The sequence below is a fragment of the Equus quagga genome, chromosome 12 (genome assembly GCF_021613505.1).
Source record: "Equus quagga isolate Etosha38 chromosome 12, UCLA_HA_Equagga_1.0, whole genome shotgun sequence".
Classification (NCBI taxonomy): Eukaryota; Metazoa; Chordata; class Mammalia; order Perissodactyla; family Equidae; genus Equus; species Equus quagga.
In genome coordinates this window covers 81,914,358-81,929,698 of record NC_060278.1, presented here as the reverse complement: position 1 = coordinate 81,929,698, position 15,341 = coordinate 81,914,358, and the positions used below count along the sequence as shown (strand labels likewise).

Genomic DNA, 15,341 nt, shown 5'->3' with positions numbered 1-15,341 from the left:
GCCCTGAGGGAGGGTAGGCCTCATTGGAGCTTCCCACTTTCCCCTCTTTGACCCCCTTAGGCTGATCATGGTTAAAAAGAGCGAGAGACAGCCCAGTAAGGTGTTTCTTTTTCTTTTTCTTCCCCCACCTGATTTGTAAAAGTAAGTTTGTCAAATCCTCCAAGGGGATATAAATCAAATTGTAAAATAACGATTTATTATGCTCACTAATTATGTGGGTCAAGAATTTGGACAGGATAAGATGATGGTTTGTCTCCACAATGTCTAAGAAATCAGCTGGAACTTTCAAAGATTGGGGTGACTTGACAGCTGGGGCCTGAATTCATCTGAAGGCATGGCAATTCACGAATCTGACAGTTGAAGCTGGTTGTTAACTGGAACCTTAGCTGGCCAGGACACCTACAACCTGCAGTACCTCACAATATGGCGGCCAAGTTGCAAGGGCAGCATCCCAAGAAAGCCAGGCAGAGCCATACTGCCTTCCTTAACCTAGCTTTGGAAGTCACACACAGTCAAACCTGCCACATTTATCAAGGCAGTCACATAGGCTTACCCCACCCATTTTGAAGGGGAAATAGACTCCACCTCTTGAGAGGGGAGTAGCAAAGCTCTGGAGGAGTGTGTAGAACTGGAAACGTGGCCAGTTTTTGGAATCACAGTCTGGCACAGCCTATCAGGCTTCTCTCTCAGAATCAGCAGACACCTCTGGGGAGAGGAAAGGAGATCCAGAATACTGGGATCATCATTCTGGGGTTTTTCCTCCCTAGTCTTGGCCCCACAACTCTTCACTGCCCTGATAGTTCTTTGATGCCTTTAAAAAATGTTTTCTCCAGTTTTTCTAGTTGTTCTCAGTGAAAAGGGGTTAGTACCATACGATCCAGTCTGTCCTCTCTGGAAGGGGAGCCCAGGGCAGTGCATTTAGAATATACACAATAAAAAGCCTATGTCCCCAAAATAACATACACCATATCTACTGAAGTGATGTGCAAACATTAATCACTGTACACATCAAGTTGTACAAATATATGAGAACTAACAATGATAACATTTATACAAGCATAGTGATTACAACTTCATAAAAAGTTTGTGTGTGTGGAGAAGCACTGGAATTATTTGTGGGGAGAGTTGTTTGAAAATTAAAGGTAGCTTTGTGTACTTTTTTGTAAAGTTAAACACTGATTTTTTTCCCCAACATTTTATCATAAAAACTTTCAAAGATACAGCTAAGTTGAAAGGATTTTATGGTGAACATCTCTATACCCGCCACCTGGATTCTACCATTAACATTTTATGATACAGTCATGTGCCACATAATGACATTTCAGTTATGAACAGACCACATACATGACAGTGGTCCCATGAGATTAGTACCATATAGCTTAGGTGTGTAGTGGGCTAGACCATCTAGGTTTGTCTAAGTACTGTAGGGAAGGAAGAAACTTTCCTCTACCTTTCTGGGTTCTTCTGGCTGGTCTAGGAATTAAATTGACATGAGACAGATTAAGAGGAGGAAAAAAACCAAGTTTAATAACGTATGCATGGGAAAAACCCAGGAAAACAGTAATTTGCCAAAATGACCAAAGCCCTCACCTTAAATACCATCCTTAGCTAAAGACAAAAGAAGATGTTGGGGGTGGGGAGAGTCAGGGACTTCAAAGAAAAGGAAAGCAATTCACAGGTAGCTGAAAAGAAGCAAACGTTTGGAAAACAAGTGTGTGTTTGGCCACACAGAAACAAGAACACAGAGGGGGACACAACAAACAGACTTTCTAGGTTGCTCCCTGTCTACCACCTAGTTCATGTTATGCTAAGGTGATAGCTTGCTTTCTAAGACAGGTTTTTTTAATCTGAATTCTTTTAGGCAGTTAAGGGGAAGATAAGAAAAACTTTGAGTCTGTCTGTTTCTTAAAAATAGCCTAAAGTAATCTTCAAAAGACACATTTTGGGGTGGCAAGTTTTGTTCCCCTTCAGTACACTCTATGATGTTTGCACAATGACAAAATTACCTAACGACATATTCTCAGAATGTATCTCTGTCATTAAGCAACACATGACTGTAGTTACTTGATTGTACATCTATCCTTTCCTCCGTCCATCTTATTAATCTGGCTTATTTTTAATGCATTTCGAAGTAAGTTGCAGGCATTAGTACACTTACCTCTAAATATTTCAGAATGCACTTCATTAACTAGAGTTAATTATTTGCAATTTTTTTCTTTTCAGACAAAATCTATATATAATGCTGACAAGTGTACATTTGCTGATTTTTGACAAACACATACCCCTATAAATAGTGATGTTTTAAAAACAACTAGGATCTTTTTCAAATCCTCAATTGGTCAGTCGAAATTAGTGTAAAATGCCTGTACCCTGAGTGAGTTGTACGGCAGGCCTGAGCCTGTAGTCATAGGTGGGGCCTAGTCTTGGCCAATGGATGGGGCTAGGATTGGGCCTGGGACCAGGATTTTGGTGCTGGGGGCAGAGAATGTGGAAACATTTCTTCTAGTTTAAGATATCAATGGCAGCCCTGGAGTGAGGGTCAGGGCAATGGCTCCTTTCTCAGGGCTGCAGTCTCTTTTAGGTACAAAGCTCTGGTGAATGACCCTTGGGAGTAGAACTGTGGCCTAGAAAGACACTTGGCTCTCGTTTACTTCAACTTTCTATCTTACTGCCTTGCTTTATTTTCATTACAGCATTTGGAAAGTTTTCTTGTTCACTTGTTTGTTTATTGTCTGTTGGCCCATCCACAATGTAAGTTCCTGAGAGCAGAGACCTTTTCTGTCTTATTCCCTGCTGTGTCCAGCACATGGTCTGCACTCAATAAGTATTTGTTGAGTGAATGACTCATTGTTCCATTTACTACATGGGAAAGGAGGCCCCTAGAGGGGAAGTGACTTGCCTACAGAAACAGGAGTCTTTTACCCCATCTTCCAGCTCTCCATCTAGTCTAGTCCTTCTCTCATGAACCCCATGACTCCTAGGGCACCTGTTGGGTATCTGACAAGTGCCTACTTGTAGGTGTGTGCTCCAATGGGCTGGGACTAAAGCAGGATGGTGAGCAGTCTACCACTTGGGTGGGCCTGGGTACAGGAAGCCTGCCTCCCCTCCCTCTCTCAGTTCTTCTCCCCTCCTCTCCTCTTCAAAGACAGCTCTTTGCCCTATGGTGATGGGGAGAAGCTGTGGACATCCTGGGCAGCAGGTAGGATGAGGAGGCGGGGCAGGCCTCCACAGGTGGGCAGCCCAGGATGGGACTCTGTTGTCTCTCACCAGAGTCAGGGTCTATGTGGTTGCTGAGCTGAACTCTCCTTCCCAGGGTCTCCAGAATGGGACACTCAACACCCTGCCTCTCCTTAGTCTGAGGTTCTGTCACCCCTGCACACACACCAAAAATCCTCTGACACAGTGCAGCTGTCTCATGGAGAGAAGGAACTGTGTTTCCTGAGAATGGGTTACTTGCCAAGCTGTACATGCCTGTAATTCTCAGTACAACAAGGGAGGTTCCGGGAAGAGTAGCAGAAGAAGATTCAGATCACCCAACCAATGCTGAAGCTTGAACTGCAGGGCTCTCTGACTCCCACACCCACTGCAGCACTTTCCCAAGTGTGGTCAGATGGGGTGGGGATCCTTCAGATGACTTCAAGGATGAACATTTTTATTTTAATAGCTATTTATTTCAATGTATCTTAGAAAATATAAGCATGGCAAACCTTTTTATGGGACTATAAGTAAAGCTATAAATAAAAAAATTAATCAAAAGAAACATATTAAGAAATATTAGTGTAGGTCAGATGCAGATAAGGTAAAACTAAGCTGGTGGGGTTTGGTCCTAGGACAGGGCTATCCTAGCTCCCCAGGGACCTCTTACACTCACAGTCATTTTTCAGAGTTTCTTAACACTTTGAGTTCAGGTTTTTCACTTTTCCATTCGGTGTGCAGATAGACTGAGTTCAGACTTCCTGGGAAACATGAATAGTGGGCGTGTGGAAGGGCTTGCCCTCCTTAGCTGCCCCTGGGGTCCAGCGAGAGACTGGGCATGTGGTCTCCAGGCCTTTGGGCTGAACTGTCTGTCTGGCAGAGGCGCCTTGAGTTTCTCGGTTTCATGACGCCTCTGGACCAGCCCTGTGAGAGGGCGTGAGAGACATAACGCCCACTTAAGGAGGGGCTTCCCTGTCCCGGATGGCCTGAAGGAGGCCCACCGCACCCCGTAGTCCCAGGCTGTGGCTCTGGTCAGCATACACTCGCTTACTCCATAATACGGGCGGGGGAGGCGGTTGCACAGAGTCCTCAGTTGGCGACCCAACTGCAGGCGGTGGTGGGACTGGAGGTGGTAGGGGTACCAACCATGTGGAAACGGCAGCTGATGTGGGCTCCTTCTTCTGTGCCGAAATGTCCCTGCCACACCCTCCCCGGCGTGAAGAATTGCCGCCAGCCTCAGACCCTTCCCCTGGGGCGCGCTGAACGTGGGGCTCTGCCTCGCAGGGAGTGGGAGAAGGGGGCTCGGAGCCTGCGCGCCTGGAGGAGCGGCTTGCCTCCACCCACCCCAGGCAGCGCAGTCTCTGGGTCTGGAATGAAGTGTCCGCTGGCAAGCGCCAGCCTACAGACGCCCAGCCACTCTCCTTGAGCCGGCCCCGGTGCGTCCAAGGGACCCTGCGTAAGGGCCACAATCAGGAAAGTGTCTCCCACCACAACTGTGTAATTGGCCTTCAGCTGCGGGCTTCCAGGTCCTGCAGCCTTGGAACACGCTGCGGTCGGCCGGCCGGACGGCTTTGGGGCGCCACACGTTGGGTAGGGAGTGTTGGGGAGAAGGTCCACTCCCCCTATCCCACCCTGTTACCGGCCCCAGCCGGGGTACGCATCTCCTGGTCCTTTGCGCTTGGAGCCTCCCCTCCCTTTCCAGGCTTATGGCAAACGACACCCCCACCGCAGAGCACCATGTGTCGTGTTTCTACCGGCTGGGTGGCGAGCCAGTCCCCTGTATGCGCGTCTGGAAAGTGGGAGAGATTTCCCTGGGACTCGGGTGGGGATGGCGTGGGCTGACTCGATGTAGGAGGACACCCACCATGCCAGGCCCGTTCTAAGGGCTTTGTAGGTTCCTCTCTCCCCAATGAGAGCCTTCGTCCTTTAAATACCTTGCAGCAATTAGCAAAACAAAAAAGGTCTGAATGAAATACGTTTAGATAGAGGAGTGGAAAGACGGGTTTTGAGTTTCAGGCTGCCCTGGTCGCTAGACACTGGAGTAACTTGTATCTGGCCTCAGTTTCCGCATCTGTAAACTGGGAAGAAGGCCCACGTCCAGGGGGCTGGGACGTAGGGCGGAGGAAGGCGTTGGTGCACGGGCGGCCGGTGCTCCCGGGGTCCCGCCTCGCTAAGGACTGGGCTGCAGTGGGACACACATCTCCCAGGCCAAGCGTGAGACCGCGAGCGCGTGAGACCCGGCTCTGCGCCCCAGGCCAGCGAGCGGGCGCTCGGAGGCGCGCACGGGCGGGGCCCACGAGAGTCGGAGACGCCCGTTCGGCGTGGGCCAATCAGCGTCCGTCTCTGAACCACCAATGAGGAGGCGCCTTACAGCCCAGGCCGTGTCGGGAGCGAGGCTGCAGCGAGCGCGGCGCTGACAGAGACGCGCGCGCGCGACCCAGCTCGGACCCGGGGCCGCCGCCATCACCGCCGCCCGCCCAGTCGCCCCTCAGCCGCTTCCCCTCGCCATGGAGGCGAGGCCGCCGCCGCCGCCGCGGGGCTCCGAGCCGCGGGCCGGGCGGCGGCCCTGAGGGCGTGTGGCGGGCCGAGACGCCGCCGCCGCCGCGGAACCGAGGCGGAGCCGCCGTCCTCGTCCCCAGCGGTCCCGCCCAGCGCCCGACTCGGTGAGTGCTCGCGGCTGCCGCCGCCCGGGTGGGCTCTGGAGGGCCGGGCGCTCCGGGGGCGGGTGGGAGGGGTCCTCGGCCGGAGCCCAAATCCCTCTATTCCGGGGAGGACCCGTCGGGCGTCTCCAGTCGGATCCCACCTCCCTGCGCTGTCCGCAGGGGGGTCCCCGGAAGCGTGCCGGACGGGGCGCGACCCCTCTGGACTGCCCGGGAACTTCGCGGGCGTCCTCCCGGGCCGGGCGCCGCCGCAGCTCATTCTGAAAGAAGAAACTGGGACCAGCGAGGACAGAATTTGCTCAGGTCCATTTAATGGGAAGAAAGAGGACAACTGCTGGCACGAAAACGTTTGCTCTTGCAGGGACCAACTTTTCTTCCCCTTAAAGCCCCCCTGGCCCCTCTCCCAGGCCCGCCTCTTTCCCACCCACTCCCAACTGTTGAGGCTGCTTAGGAAGGGGGCTGGGGGCTCCGAGCTGCCCAGAATGCCAAATGGGAATGCTGATCTCGTCCCCCTTTTTTTTTTTACTTTTGGTGAATTAAATAAAGAATACGAGTTCCTAATTGTATTTCCTGAAGATAAAATTAATAATGGCCCAATGTGGACGGCTTTTTGTTTGTTTGTTTGTCTGTTTTTTGAGGTCAGTGATGATGTTGGTAGGACAGGAAAAGAGGAACGTTCAGAACCTCCCTCGCAGGGCGAATGCCTTCCCCAGCCTTGGCCCAGGGCAGGGATTCCTGCTCTAGAACCAGTCGCGTCTCCGGGGAGATTGCTTCATTGCCACCTGCTTGCTGTTAGAGCGGCTCTAGAACCAGAAGATGGTGGGCGAGGAGAGGACTGACTGTGGAAGATGGGCGAACATTTTCCTGCTTGGCCACTCCTTTAAAAACACAGATCTGATGCTGTCACTTGTTTACTTAAAAATTCCCTCCCTCTCCTTTTCCCATGGGATGAATGAAGCCCAGAATGCCTTATCAGGTCATACAAGGCCGTTGACAGTCTTGCCTCAACTTACTGTTTTACTTTTAGTTTAACCTTTCATTTCTCCTTCCCCTCGTGCCCCTCCCTGGCCATTCAGAGCTGCTGGGCTGCCTCTCTGCGTGTTTGGATGCCTTTGCTTGTGTGATTCTCTTTCCTCCCCAGCTTTTTACCTGCCGAGCTTCACTGTTTCCTGTAAAAGCTCTTCTCATTTGAGAAGCTTCTTGAGGGCAGGAGCTGTGTCTTGTTTACCTTTCCATCCCCCATGCTGAGAGGGTTCTTCCTCCCAATTGTCTTGTAGGTCCCATCCCATCTCTTCCCCCTTATGTCGTGGCTTTTTTTGTTGTTGTTTACTGCCAGGTACCCACTTCCCCGAGAGAACCTTTCCTGAAGTCCTGCTTTGAGTGCACGCCTAGGCCTTTTAGTATCTATGATTCCTCCATCTCTCCTTGTCCATCCCATCCAGCCTCCATAAATAGTCAGCGGGAAGTTATTGGCTGATCTCATCCCACTTGCCTCCAGTCTACTGGACTCTGAAAGGGTCTCTTTTTCACCTCTGCCTGCCTGAGGTGGCCTGGCCGATATGTATGCTCTAAGGCATGGTAGGATCTAGGAGGCTGTTCACTGGGTACCTTTTAGCCACTTATTTACCATCTGGGTGACATTCAGAACCAGAAAAGCCAGTCCTCTGACTTAAGTACATTCATGTGCCTTCTATTTGCGAGGCAAAGTGTTTGGGATACAAGATAAAAGTGAGGAAGTCATATCTTTACCTTTGAGGGGCTCACAGTTTAATGCAAGATAGGTGGATACAAATACTTACAGGTGCTATGAGATGTAATAATAATAACTGTTATCTTTTATTTGCCTTGTGACAGGCTATGTCATAAATGCTTTCCACACATTACTTATTTACTCCTTTCAACAGACATAGGGGTTTATTCCTATTTGACACAGGTAGAAACTGAGGCCATACAGTGGGCAGATGAGGAAATAGTTAGGATTTGAATCTTGGCAGTCTAGTTCCAGAGCATCTGCCTGGCTGGATAGACAGCATTCTTTCCTGGATGGTCTGAGAAAGCTTTCTGGGAGGGGGCCTTTGGGTCATGAAGGATGTGTAGGAGTTTGTGGTAGACAGGATATAGGAAAGAGGGACCAGCATAAGCAGGTGTGGAGGTGGAAGGAACCCACTGTCTTTGGAGAGCAGAGAGTGGTTAAGCATAGTTGGATTGGATAGAGAGAAGGATGGGAGATGAGATTAGGGTCAGCTTGAAGGGCTGTATGTGCTGTGTTAGAGTTTGGGCAGTGGAGAGCCATGAAGATTTTAAAGGAGGTCAGGGACTTGGGCTGACTGGGCTTTGGAAGGGTCATTCTAGGGCAGCATGGGGCCAGATGCTCATGCCCATGCAATTTAGGAGACAATGGCAAGGCCCCACAGAGGCAGAATCACAGCCTCTTAGACCCAGAGGGAGGCCTAAAGACAATTCTGCTCAGTTTCGGGAAAAGATAATAAATACATAGGAGAAAAAATTCCAGCAGTACAAAAGGTTATGTAGAGAGAAATAAGTCTCCTTGGTACCCTGACCTCCCCAGAGATGGCTGAAGTTTCAAGTTTCTGTAGCCTTTGACAGACACTTATAAACACGTGTCTATTCATGTCCATATTCTTCCACCCATGGTACATACCAGTAACACCTTGCTTTTTTTTCACTTAACGTGTTTAGGAAATCATTACATATTAGTACATATAGAGCTGTTCGTTCTTTTTGTTGACATTCTTTTACTTACATCTTTTTGTTGACATTCTTTTACTTACATCGTTGTATGGCTGCACCGTAACTTGTAACTAGTCTTTGGGTTAAACGTTTAAGTTGTTGCCAAGTTTTTCTATTACAGCGTTACAGTGAATGTCCTTGTGCATACTTTGTTATGTGCTCTTGTGTAAAATTATCTAATAGTGTATTTCCAAAAGTGGAATTACTGTGTCAAAGGATACGGGTGCATTTTAAATTTTCAGACATGTAGCCAAATCATCCCCCTTCAAGGGGGTTGTCCTAGCTTATCCTCTCCCCAAAAATATGAATAAGACAATAGATTTTTGTCAGAGTATACATCAAGATTGCCTGGGATGCTTTTTCAAATATCATATGCCTACTTTTTCCTTACCTAACTTTCTCTCCCCATGTGATTCTATCTTCTTTCTTTCAGTTTACAGAGGGAGATATTGAGGCTCAGAAGGATAAAGTGACTTGCACAAGACAGTCATTGTGGGTGCTGGTGGTTTTTTAAGCAGCTCTGATTTGTATTTGCCCAGCACCTTTCATTGGAGGCGCTCAGAGTCGACTTGTAAACATTGATGCATTATTTTTCTCCACCTTCATGTGGAAAAAATGAGAGGCAGGTGAAGTTTGAATGATAAGCAGGAAGCTGGCCAAATATAGAATCTTCTGTTTAGTGCAGTAACTAATAAATGTTTCCAGATGCCAAAGCTGAAGAGATGTTTTTTTAGTGAGTCTGAGTACAACAAAAATAGCAATAACACAACACTAACTTAATAAAACTGAGCAGCAAACCCACAAATAACCCAACCTTAAAATTTGTTTTAATATATTCTCAATAGAAAAGAGAATCCATTAAATGTGAAATTAATTTTACGTTTATTCTAAATTTATATCCATTTATGTACAGGCATAGATTTTTTATAAGTGTAATCATAATCAGTACATGCAGTATATGGTTTTTGTATTCTCGAATACAAGAATTACTCATTTATGTATCTCTATCTTAAATCATAGTATAGTATTCTATACTGATAGTATATATGCTATGAATATAGTATTCTATATTGATAACTGTTGCTTGTGGATTCTTTTTAATTCTTTCCACCTCCCCACCCCTCCTTTTTACTATTGTAATGGTACTTCTGAGCACCCTTGTTCAAATACTTATTTTGGATTATTTTCTTGGACTCTTACCCCCTAAAGTGAGTTCACTGAGTCAGGAACAGTTTCATTGCTGAATTGCTATCTGGAAAGGTTTACACAGCCATCGGCAGTTTCCCTGCTTCCTGACAATCCGGCCAGTGCTATTACAAACAAAACATAATATTTGATTTTATTACTTTGAGGGAAATATAATGATACTTTGAATTAGGTTTAATTTATGTTTCTTTAGAAAAAGAAACCAGTAGCTCCTTTAGATTTTGAAATAAGTACAGTGCTGTGATATATATCATATTCACGTGTTATATAGGTAAAGCCAACTTGTTTTTAAAGAAAGACATGGTTGATGGGGCAGAAATATTGTGGAAATTTAGGATAAGATGATATTGTTATGAGATAGAAGACCAGATGCTGTTCAATTGAAAATACCATATATTGTGCCAGGAGCTGAGGATACCTGAGTTACATGGATGTGATGTCTGTCCTTATGACACTTAGGGGCTAGTGTAGTAGACAGATGTTAATCACCTTATGGTAATTACAGATGTGATCAAAGGGGAAGAATAGAATGTCTTGGGAGTGCCAGAGAAGTTCAGTGTTAATACATTTGCAGTTAAACAGCACTTAACAAAGGCCTGGAGCTGGGAAGGGGTTTGATACCTTAGGGTAATACTTCTCTAACTTGAATGTTCACATGAACCATCTGGGGAGCTTGTTAAAATGCCAGGTTCTGATTCAGTAGGTCTGGGGTGGGACTTGGGATTCTGCATTACTACCAGCTTCCTGGTGAGGCACATGCTGCTGGTGGGTGGATCACACTTGGGGTAGCAAGGCCTAGTTGAGAGCTTAATGAGCACCAGAATCTGACTGACTGTGGTGAGTAGGAGAGGGTAGTTCTCTGCCCTGGCTACACTTTAGATTCACCTGGGGAACTTAGAAAAATCAGTCATGCAAATGTCTCACCCCCAAGTATTTTGATTTAATTGGCCTGGAGTGGGGCCTGAGAATGTATATATTTTTAACTTCCCAGGTGATTCTTTTTTAATTTCTTTTTGTTTTTACCTATTTATTTATATTTTTTTTCTCCAGGTGATTCTAATGTGCAGCCAGGCTTGAGAACCACTGAACCAGACAGAGGCAGGGGCCGCCAGAGTTGAGGGCTTTGCATACTGTGCAAGGATTTTGAGCTTTATCCTGAAGGCAGAGCCAAGCCATTGAAAGGTTTTGAGGAAGAGAGTGAACTAATCTGATTTGCAGTTGTAAACAGTTCACTGTGACCGCAATCTAGAGCAGTAGTTTTCAAAGTGAGGTAGATAGATGATTCACTGGGATGCTGGAAGGAAATTTTAGACCTTTTTATTTTTATCTAAAAAATGGTAAAACATTAAATTGAGGGATTGTCACTGGCATCCTCTTAGGTCTATAGGTCAAACAATGTTAATATGTTGACTATGGATCCTGAAGGAGGAGAAGGGAGTTCTGCAGTGAGCAGGCAGAGCCGTATTAATAACAGTTTATATTATCTGGTTTTCATTAAACTAACCTTCACAAAATGGACAAGTGGCTTAAAATGATTTCTGCAAAGAAACCAGTGATTGAAGAAAATGCTAGTAGTACTAGCAAGCACAAGCAAACAAACAGAAACAAAATGGCAGAGCTGACCCTTGCCCAACTCCTATTACGAGCTCCTGGTGAGCTATTAAATCAAGTAACTAAGTCAACTCTTATTACACTGGAAAGTATCAATTCTATTTGAAACATGGATTTACATCCTCTGTCATTAATAGGAATCTTGCTTTGAGAGTGTGTAGAACCTTGAGATATTAAATAATGAAATATGAGACTCTCACTAGCACCAAGACTTGAAAACTAAGCATCTAGAACATAAGAGAACCTCTACATTTTTTTTTCTAGTGATGTTTGAAGTCACAGGCTATTCATTCAGATGCCGTACAAAATTTTACTAACCTGATGATTAAAGTGTATATTTTGAGGTTTCTTGTTCTTATAAAAGACAAAAAGGCACATACCATTGGCAGGTCCCCCCCCCCCCAAAAGGGCCCGCTTTACAAAAAAGACTGATATAGTACATGGAAAATAATGTCAGGAAACCAAAATACTTTCCTTTGTCAGCAAATATTCTTGTAAGATGGGTAGAAAATGTTGCTCAAGATTTGAACAAACAATGTTAGAACAAATTTTGCAGTGTGGGAGGTTTGCTATAGTTATAAAAATATAGAAGCTTCTAGCATGCCTTAGTATTTGCTAGATTCTTTTAACAATTAAAGCCAAGAAAAACCACCTCTTTTGTGAGCTACTGTGAGCTACTAGAGGAAAGTTGTACTGGAGAAGACGTATTCTTTTTTTTTTTTTTGCTTGAGAAAGATTGTCAATGAGCTAATATCTGTGGCATCTTCCTCTGTTTTGTATGTAGGACACCATCACAGCATGGCTAGATGAGTGGTGCATAGGTCCATGCTGGGGATCTGAACCTGCAAACCCTAGGCCACCAAAGCAGAGCGTGTGAACTTAACCGCTGCGCTGCTGGGCTGGCCCGAGAAGACATTCTTAATAGTAAATGACTGCCTTAATAACATTGCTATATGGAATAATTGTCTAATGTAAACTACTGACAGAACAACTGTTTTGATGAATAAAGGATGAAATTCATTCATGCCTCTTCATGGACTATTGAGGCAGGTTATCATTCATTGTTATCTGGTGGTAGAGTTGTTGATGTTATGTGTTTTTCTTTTACACCCCCCCAAAACTGCTGACTTTGTGATAAATGGCTTCCCTGCAAATATTATTTGAAAAAGTAATATCCTTAGTCTATCTCTTCAAGCAAAGATGTTATTCTAACCATGAATGAGAAAGTAACTGCTTTTTTCTTAGAAAGAAATGTGCTATGGGATAGCATTTTTCTTGTAATAAATAACAATAAGCTTTATTGAGATATAATTTACATACTATATGTCACCCTTTTAAAAGGTACAATTCAGTGATTTTTATTTTTATTTATTTATTTTTTTGAGGAAGATTAGCCCTGAGCTAACTATCACCAATCCTCCCTTTTTTGCTGAGGAAGACTCGCCCTGAGCTAACATCTATGCCCATCTTCCTCTACTTTATACGTGGGACGCCTACCACAGTATGGCGTTTGCCAGGCAGTGCCTTGTCTGCACCCAGGATCTGAACCGGCAAACCCTGGGCCGCGGAGAAGCGGAACGTGTGAACTTAACTGCTGTGCCACCAGGCTGGCCCACAGTGATTTTTTAGTATATTCATGGAGTTGTGCAACCATCACCACTATCTAATTTCAGAACATTTTCATCACCCAAGAAGCAGTCTTGTATCCATTAGCTTCACTCCCTATTCTGCCCTACCCCCAGCCCCCGGCAACCACTAATCTTTCTGTCTTTATGGATTTTCCTATTCTGGACATTTCATATAAATGGAATCATACAACATGTGGCCTTTGTGACTGGCTTCTTAGCATTATATTTTTGCGGTTCATCCATGTTGTAGCATGTACCAGTACTTCATTCCTTTTTATAGCTGAGTAATATCATGTTCCATTGTATGGATATAGGACATTTTGTTTATCCATTCATCAGTTAGTGAAAATTTGGGTTGTTTCCACTTTTTGGTATTAGGAATAATGCTGCTGTGAGCATTCATGTACAAGATATTGTGTGGACATGTTTTCATTTCTCTTGGGTATATACCTAGGATTTGAATTGTTGGGTTAAATGGTAATAACTCTGTTTAACTTTTAGAGAAGCTGCCAAACTGTTTCCCAAAGCAACTGCACCATTTTACATTCTAAGCAGCAATGCACAAGGGTTCCAGTTTCTCCACATCCTTACCAACACTTCTTATTCTCTTTTTGGTTATAGCCGTCTTAGTGGGTGTGAAGTCGTATCTCATTGTGGTTTTGATTTGTATTTCCCTAATGACTCATGAGCTCATTGTGATTTTGTTGTACCTCTAAAAACTCTCATAATTTTACGCATGAAAAACTTGGAAACATAAATTTGTTACCTGGTAAAAATCTCCAAATGTATTTCTAAAAAAAATTCCAAGTGGTCTAATGAAATAAAGGACCTAGGCATTGATCATCAGTGACTGTTAAAACAATTAGGGAAGTTTATAATAGAAGGATCAGACTGACAACCTTCTGATCAATCATAACCTCTCTAAAATGGATACAACCAAACCTTATGTTCCTCTGATGTTGTACAATAGGAAAAATATAACACTGTTCATTAAATATTCTTGCCCCTCCTAAATCAAATCAAACCTGTGTCTGATTAAGCTTCTAGATCTAGCACCCAGTTTATAGAATGTAATTATGAAATTTAGAATGTGAGAAGTTCTATAGGACACATGAACCCAGTTACATCAAATAAACGGCAAGAAAAAAATTGGAGGAACTACTGCAGATTAAAAAAGACTTGAGACATATTAACCAAATGTAATGTGTGGACCTTGTTTACATCCTGTTACATACAAAATAACTATAAAAAGATATTTATGAGACCATTGGGAGTAATTTGAATACTACTTTTATATTAGGTGATTTTAAAACAATTTTTTAAAAAAATTTTTCCTTCTCTCTGAAGCCCCCCATTACATAGTTGTATATTTTAGTTGTGCGTCCTTCTATTTGTGGCATGTGGGACGCTGCCTCAGCATGGCTTGGTGAGTGATGGCATATCCGTGCCCAGGATCCGAACTGGCAAAACCCTGGGCCGCTGAAGCGGAGCGCACGAACTTAACCGCTCGGCCATGGGGCCAGCCCCAACAATTTTCATTTTTTTAAGGTGTGATAATAGTATTATAGTTATATTAGGAAAAGGAAAGACTTTTTTTCTCTTAGAGATAAGTACTGAAGTATTTATGGGTGAAATTATGTGATTCTAGAATTAGCTTTAAAATAATTCATTGTGTTTGGAGGTTTATAGATGATTTACCATATATTGATTGAGGCTGGATAATATTTAAGGGTTTATTATAGAGTTCACTCTACTTTGTATATGTTTCAAAATTCCCATGGTAAAAAGTTAAGAAAGAAATACTCCAAGTGCATAGTTTTAGTGAGTTTCAAATTCATTTGTTAGAAATAAAATAAAGGTAACATCTGATTAGTTTTCAAGAGTAACTGTATTAGGGAAGATGGACATTTGCTAGCCCAATTTAAAGGAAAATGTTTATATAATTGAATGGGGTTGGGAAAATAAATAACGATTTGGTTAGCACAGCCATAGCACTTCTTCTTTTTGGACCCATGTTTCTTTTTGGCTGTGATAACCATTAAAACTAAGTATTGACTTGAAGTCAGATTTTCAGATTGCTCTATCACAAAGTATTAAAAAGAGATTTTTCAAGTATAATGAGAAGTAATTGATCATATGGATCACACTAAGATATTTTTAAAACAAGTTTAACATTAATATTTTAGTGACAGCATTAATGGTTTTTATACTTACCCATATAAAAATCATTGCAATCATTATTTTGTTTGAAAATGAATGTTTTGTAGTATTCGTATGTATTAGTACCTTT

At 44.0% G+C, this 15,341-nt stretch overlaps 1 protein-coding gene across 3 annotated transcripts in view; it reads left to right on the top strand.

Moving 5' to 3' along the window:
• Window positions 1-5,579: 5,579 nt before the first annotated feature.
• Window positions 5,580-15,341, top strand: part of PTPRA (protein tyrosine phosphatase receptor type A) — a 171,102-nt gene continuing 161,340 nt past the window's right edge. For all 3 annotated transcript variants that reach the window (XM_046678499.1, XM_046678498.1, XM_046678497.1), the window contains exon 1: window positions 5,580-5,858. The gene's annotated coding sequence lies outside the window, so the exon portion shown is untranslated. The remainder of the gene's footprint in view (window positions 5,859-15,341) is intronic.